At 39.7% G+C, this 7810-nt stretch overlaps 1 pseudogene; it reads left to right on the top strand.

The window, feature by feature from the left end:
- The first annotated feature begins 6 nt into the window (after window positions 1-6).
- The window catches only part of LOC114633388, a 26589-nt pseudogene continuing 18785 nt past the window's right edge, over window positions 7-7810 (top strand).

Below are 7810 nucleotides of genomic sequence, written 5' to 3'. Positions count from 1 at the left end.
GCCATCATGAATGAAGCACTGTTGGTAACTTTTTCTGGCATCCAGGTAACTGAAGAAGGCAGTGATTGGAGCCAAAAGCTGCTGACTTTTGGCAATTTTTCTTGCTATTCTGGGGCTAAAATCTACTGGTGTCTGGCAGTTTACCTCTCTGGGGCCAGAAGCTTCTGGCAGTAGGAGATTAAGAAAAAAAAAGCTTAGTTTAATTGGGTTCTTTTCTCCCTGGCTCAGGTCCCCTTGTTGTCCAGGCGAGAGGCTCAGAATCTTTTAACTCTTCCTTGAGCCAGAGAGAAAAGAAATGAAATGAAGAAATAAAGAAAGAAAACAGACACACAGAGACACATGTACACTGGGTGAAGGCTGCACCAACCTTTATTATTGTTACAACTTTTTATAGCTTTTTGAACTAAAGATTCTCTAAGGAAAAGTTACTTCATAGATAAAATGTTGCACAAAAGGGGAGTTGCAGAAGGATGTTGATGTAAGTTCAAAGCAGTGTGTCAGTCTGTGAGCTCATTGTAAGTTCAAATCGACAGTTTCACATGGCCTTGCTTTATCACAGTGCACACCTGTGGCTTCATCCTTGGATATGACGTAGAATGAATGTTTTTCCTTGATTACAGATCTGTCCCAAACCTATTTCTCTTCTCAGTGCAATTTAGAAACTCTCATTGCATTCCTTATTATGCAGCCTTTACGTACTGTTCTATGAGGAGGGGCACATTCTATTCTTGATTCTAACTTTATTACATCTTTCTGGCAAAATAACTGAAACCATCTCCTTAACCTTTTTCCTAAAATTATTTGAATCAAACTAGGAATTCTATAAATCATTAATTCTTCTAAACAGCATTAATTCATGAAAGTTCATCTTCATGTCACACTGCAGGAAATTTGCCCAATAGGATGGGCTTGTGCCCAGGAATCCTTAGGCGATGTAATAGTGACAGGAAAGGCAAATCAGCAGCAAGAAGCAATCCTGTGATGAAGTCTCTCAGGACTCGGCACCACAGAGCAGCCCACTGCAGGCATGCAAGATGGTGGGCCATCTCTACAAAACTTTTTTTTTTGCCATAGCCTTTCCTAGATGGCTTCTGTCGAAGTGTAAGGGTCTGTGATTCATGAAGAATGATATCCCAGACTCAGACTATATGTAAGAGCAAAGAGCATTTATTCTGTAGAGAACCAGCATGTAAGGGTCTACCATACATCGGGATGGAAGACAGAGGGGTAGCTTTGCAGGGTTAATTAAAAGCCTGTTAGGGTAGGAGTGGGTGACATACCTTTCCCTTGATTGTTTGGCTCTGTCTCCAGAGGTATGGCTGCTTTTGTGATTGGTTAACATTCTGGGGATTTTGGGGACTTTTGCTGATTAACTATATTTGGCACAAGCTAGGTGGTGGGGCAGCTTCTGACAACTCCTGATTGGCTGCCCATGAGGGTTGGTTTTTCCCGGAATTGACTTGTTTTGGAATTTTCTGGTTCTGGAAAACAGAAACTTAGGCCTAGTCTCCCAAACTGACAGTTTGCAGCCTTTCGTGGAGTCAGCCTGGCTTTGGCTTACTCAATCCTCTCAAAAGCACATTGCCATGATGGCAGTTTCACTGCCTAATTGTTAATATGACTTCTGCATGAACCATGATTCCTTTCATGGGTAAACTACTGTGACTAATTAAAAGTCCATCTGTTCCTGCTAGGACAAGTCTACAGTTTCCTGTGTGTAACTAAAAGGTACATTGAAGAGGGGAAATGGCGGTGCCTTTAGAGCAAGGAATGTCAATGACAGCATGTGTGTGTGTGTGTGTGTGTGTGTGTGTGTGTGTGTACGTGTGTACCAGCTTGTAATAAAGAATAAATGGATTACAATCTGAAGCTAGCACAAATGTTAGTGCTCTGGGATTTAACCCTTTTATTTCTGCGGGGTATGAAGTAGTGGGGGGGGGCTCAGTTCATTTCCCAGTTCTTGGTTGGTATTGATATAGTTACTAAACCATACATAGCTGTCCTTATATTTAGATTGGCATTTCTTAACCCAGTGTTTTCTTGGATTTAGGGCGCAAGCCGTGAATTCTTTGATTCTAAGTATTCATTTGTTATAGGGCAACTTATATAATTTCTTTAAGTGGCCAGACTGGCTGCAATTGAAAAAGTTTGCAGACACATGTTTTGAAACAGTACAAATTTCTAAAGCAGATAATTTTGTTCTATGTTTTAGGTCTCAATTTTTCTACATAATTTAGAAAGTCCCTAACATTTCCTGTCTCTCTCTGAGGCCATTAATCCTTGGCAATCTTCAGTAGTGTGATGGTTTATATATGTTCTGCACAGGAAGTGGCACAATTAGAAGGTATGGCCTTGTTGGAGTGTGTGTGTCACTATGGGTGTGGACTTTAAGACCCTCATTCTAGCTGCCTGGAAGGCAGTGTTCTCCTAGCAGCCTTCAGATGAAGATGTAGAACTCTCAGCTCCTCCTGTACTCCACCTTCCTGGATGCTGCCATGTTCCCTCCTTGATGCTAATGGACCGAACCTGTGAACCTGTAAGCCAGCCCCAATTAAATGTTGTCCTTATAAGACTTGCCTTGGTCATGGTGTCTTTTCACAGTGGTGAAACCCTAAGTAAATTGGCATTATCAAAATCCAATGGTTTTAATAATAACTCTTGAATTTGATCCCATTTTACTTATTTCTCAATAGCATTTTTGAGTCTCACTATGGAATCAGCAGCTCAGAAGGACCTTGTTTAATTTTTATAGAAGTAGAACTAATATCAAGTTAGCAGGACCTTTATTCCCTGGACATGTTAGGAGAATGTGGGTAGAAGGTTTGAGGAACATTGCAGTGTAATCTTGAAAGTCCTTGGAAATTGATTATGTAAAACCCATGTAGAAATCCTCTCTGAGAGAAGACAGAAAGTGTGATCAACACATCCCTGTGTGTGTCTCTATTCTTCCTTCTCCACCTCCACCCCTCTTCAAGATCTGAGCTGCACTAGAGCTGGACTCCAGTATTGGGTGCTATATCAGTTTTATCCAGGCAGCCTTGGCTATGCCCCTAAAATGTGGGAATGCAGCAGGAGCTTTATTATACAATTGTGGGTACCTATCACAACTCACAATGTCAGAATTTCATATACGACATTTCCAGGATCACCCCTTAGTCCTAGTTGTCCAAAATTTTTCATGAACTTTATTTGCAAGCCACATTTAGCATCGAAGATTTTGGGAAGGGCTAATAACCATTTGAGCAAATGTATGAAAATCATATGGCAGCCATTGTGTGTCATTGTTCCAAACAGAGAGATAGTTACAATAGTATGAAGCAGTAGATCAGACTAAGCAAAAGTCTTTTAAAGATCTTTCTTTATATCCATATTTCATCCCTAATAAACAATTGATTTGCCAAAATTGTACAGGAAATATCAAGCCATATCAAAATACCTGGGAAGAACTGGTGAACAATTCCTCTTTTCTTCAGAGTCATTTTCAGACACATTTAAAGGAGGATTCAGTAAGAGCACTCAAGAGACCATCAATTGGCATAGTTGTCAGTTGTGTCATTTTTACCTTTAATTTTGCCGAAATGGTGGCAGTCTCTTTTCCTTCTTGAACCAATTTAAAAATTTTAACATTCCATTCTTCTGCTGCCTCTCTCCAACCTTCATCAGACCTGAGTCACCTAGGTAAGCTTCCCTTTGCCTGCCAACCTGCCCTGCCCTCTGCACCCTGAAGTAGCCTGCTCTCCCAAGGAGACCTCCGTTCTCCTGCCATGCCTCTAACCACCTTCATCAGACCTGAGGTTTCTGAATCTTAGAGACCTTCAGGTCTGGAACCATACAGCCCAAGATAACCATCAGAAGCCTTTCACATCAGTACCATCTTGGTTCTCCCCCTTCCCAATACTTACTACAACAAGAACATTCAGGCATTAAAACCATCCAGATGGCTAAAGGCCCTTGAAAGAACACAATCAACAAAAGCCAGGGAAATATGATACTTCCAAAGAACAGCTACCATACTACAGCAATCCCTGGATATCCTAACATAACTGAAACACAAGAAAATGACCTTAGATCCAATCTTATAAAGATGATAGAGGAAATGAATAAATCCCTTAAAGAAATCCAGAAACACAATCAAACAGAGAGAGGTCTTTAAAGAGGAAACACATACCTTAAAATCATACAGGGAAATACAATTAAACAGATGAAGGAAATAAATACAACTCTACAAGACCTGAAAGGGGAAATAGAAGCAATAAAGAAAACACAAACTAAGGAAATCCTGGAGATGGAATACTTAGGGAAGAGAACAGTATCAACAGATGCAAAGATCACCAATAGAATACAGGAGATAGAAGAGAGAATCTCAGGTGTAGAAGATACAATACAGGAAATTAATAAATTAGTCAAAATGTTAAATCTAAAAAATTCCTGACACAAAACATCCAGAAAATCTCGGATACCATGAAAAGACCTAACCTAAGAATAATAGGAATAAAAGAAGGTGAAAGAGTCTCAGGTCCAAGGCCTAGAAAGTAGTCTCAAAAAAAAAAAAAAAATCACAAAAGGAAACTTTCCCAACCTAAATAAAGAGATGCCTATACACATAAAAGAAGCTTATAGAACACCAATTAGACTGGACTAGAAAAAAAAATCCTCCCACCACACAATAAAACACAAAACCTACAGAACAAGGAAAGAATATTAAAGAGGCATGGGAAAAAGGATAGATAACATATAAAGGCAGTCCTATCATGTCGAGCTGTGGAAGGATGTCTTGATTCTTGGCTGGGCATGGGCAGGTGTTCGGCCACACCCTCAGAATCCAGACACACAATCTACATCTCCGTTAGCCTGCCCCTTGCAGACACACGTTTGGCTCAGAGCAGCCCCTCCCAGAGAGGTTTGCATCACCATCCACCTACAGGTAGAGGGCGTGACCACAGGCTTCAGCCTCGAGAAATTTCCATATTCATGAGTTACCTAAAGGCCAGGGGGTGTGGCTAAATATCCTTTTCCCAGCCCCTCTTCCCCCTTCCCTATTTAAGCCAGCTCTCCCCTGGCTGAACTGGGGGGCACAGACCATCTATCACACACCATGAACAATAAAACTCTTGGAACCCACGGACTTTCTCATATCATTGGGGCATGCTGCCACAGAAGATTCCTCCCTGCTCCCCGTGGAACTCTCGGACTTCTCACGTTATTGGGACCTGCCGTCATAGAAAGCCCTCCGCGGGACTCCACAGATTTTTTTCCCCACACTATCAGAATTACACCTGGCTTCTCAACAGAGAATCTAAAAGCTAGAAGAGCCTAGTCAGATATCTTGCAACCTTAAAACAAACACAAACAAACAAAATCCACAATTGCCAACCTAGACTAGACTAGACTATACCCAGCAAAAGTCCCACTCACCATAGATGGAGAAAACAAGATACTAAAAGACAAAGGCAAATTCAAACAATATTTATCCACGAATTTAGCCTCACAGAAAATACTAGAAGGAAAACTCCAACCCAAGAAGGATAAGTATATCCAAGCAAACACAAGCAATATGTGATGCCATGCAAGCAAATACAAGGAAAGTATACACACACACACCACCACCACCACCAACAACAACATCAAAATAACAGGAAATAATCACTAAGTCATTAATATCTCTCAACATCAATGGACTCAATTCCCCAAATAAAGACACAGGCTAACAGAATAGATGAAAAAACAGGGCCCACCATTCTGCTGCATACAAGAAACACATCTCAGAAGTAAAGACAGACATTAAATCAGAGTGAAGGGCTGGAAAAAAGTTCCAGCAAATAGACCCAAAGAACCCAGCTGGAGTAGCCATTCTAATATATAATAAGATAGAGTTTCAACAAAAATTAATAGGGACATAGGGACCATCATACCCATCAACAGAAAAGTCTACCAAAATGATATCTCAATTCTGAACATCTATACCTCAAACACAAGGGCACCTACATTTGTAAAAGAAACATTGCTATAGCTTAAATTCCACATCAAACCCCACACATAAATAGTGGAGACTTTGAAATGCCACTCTCACTAATTGACAGGCCATCTAGACAAAGACTAAAACAGAAAAAAAATGAAATTAACATACATTGTGAATCAAATATACCTGACATCTATAGAATATTTCACCAAAACACATAAGAATATACCTTCTTCTCATTACCTCACAGAACCTCTAAAATCAACGATAATTTGTCACAATGCAAGTCCTAACAGATACAACAAAGTTGAAGTAACGCATTGTATCTTATCAGAGCAACATGGATTTAAAGCTGTACTTCAACAACAGAAATCAGAAAGCCTACACACTCATGGAAATGGAACTGCTCTGCTCAGTGATACCTCAGTCATGGAAGAAATAAAGAAAAAAATTAAAGATGTTCTAGAATTCAATGAAATTAAGGCAAATTTATGGGATACAATGAAAGCAGTGCTAAGAGAAAATTTCATAGCACTAAATGCTTTTATAAAGAAATCTGAAAGTTCTCATACCAACAATTTAAAAGTACACCTAAAAGCCCTAGAAAAAAAGAAGCAAGCACACAAAAGAGGAGTAGAAAGCAGGAAATAAAATTAGGGCTGAAATAAATCAGAAACAAATCAACACAAGGAATCAATGAAAACAAGAGCTAGGTCTTCGAGAAAAAAAAATAGACAAACCCTTAGCCAAACTAACCAAGAGTCACAGAGACAGTATCCAAATAAATAAAATCAGCAATGAAAAGGGAGACATTACAACAGACCCCAAAGAAATTCAAAGAATCATCAGGTGTTCCTTCAAAAGCCTGTACTCCACAAAATTGGAACATCTCAATAAAATGGATGATTTCTGACATATCACTCACCAAAGTTAAGTCAAGATTAGGTAAACTAAACAGCCCTATAACACCTAAAGAAAAAGACACCATAATTAGAAGTTTCCCAAACAAAAAAGTCCCAGGCCTGATAGTTTTAGTGCAGAATTCTACCAGACTTTCAAAGAAAAGCTAATACCAACACTCCTCAAACTATTCCACAAAATAAAAACAGAAGAAACACTGCTAAATTCATTCTCTGAGGCCATAATCAACCTAATACCTAAACCATACAAAGACTCAACAAAGAAAGTGAGCTTTGGACCAATTTCTCTTACGAACATTGATTCACAGTACTCAGTAAAATACTTGTGAACCAAATCTAGAAACATATCAAAGACATCATCCATCAAGATCAACTAGGCTTCATCCCAGGGATGCAGGGATGGTTCAATATAGGAAAATTTATCATTGTAACCCACCATATAACCTGAAAGAAAACAAATCACATGATTATTTGCATTAGGCGCTGAAAAAGGTTTTAGAGAGATCAGGGATACAAGGCACATACCTAAACATAAAAGTAACATAAAGCAATCCAATAGCCAATATCAAAGTAAATGGTGAGAAACTTAAACCATTTCTACTAAAATCAGGGACAAGACAAGGCTGCCCATTCCCTCCCTATTGATTCAACATAGTAGTTGGAGTCATAGCAACAGCAATAACCAACTGCAAACTGGCAGTTTGGGAGAGTAGGCCGAAGTTTCTGTTTCCTAGAAATGAGAACCTGAGGTCATCTAACCGTGGCTGTGAGCACAGGAATCCGTGGTCATCTAACTATGGCTGTGAGCAGGAATCTGTGCTCATCTAACCATGGGTGTGAGCAGGAATCTGTGGTCATCTAACCATGGGTATGAGCAGGAATCCGTGGTCATCTAACCATGGGTGTGAGCAGGAATCTGTGGTCATCTAAC

Source organism: Grammomys surdaster, unplaced genomic scaffold, assembly GCF_004785775.1.
Source record: "Grammomys surdaster isolate TR1022 unplaced genomic scaffold, NIH_TR_1.0 607, whole genome shotgun sequence".
NCBI lineage: Eukaryota > Metazoa > Chordata > Mammalia > Rodentia > Muridae > Grammomys > Grammomys surdaster.
Note: the sequence above shows the minus strand (reverse complement) of the source record. Positions and strands in the feature narration are given on the sequence as shown.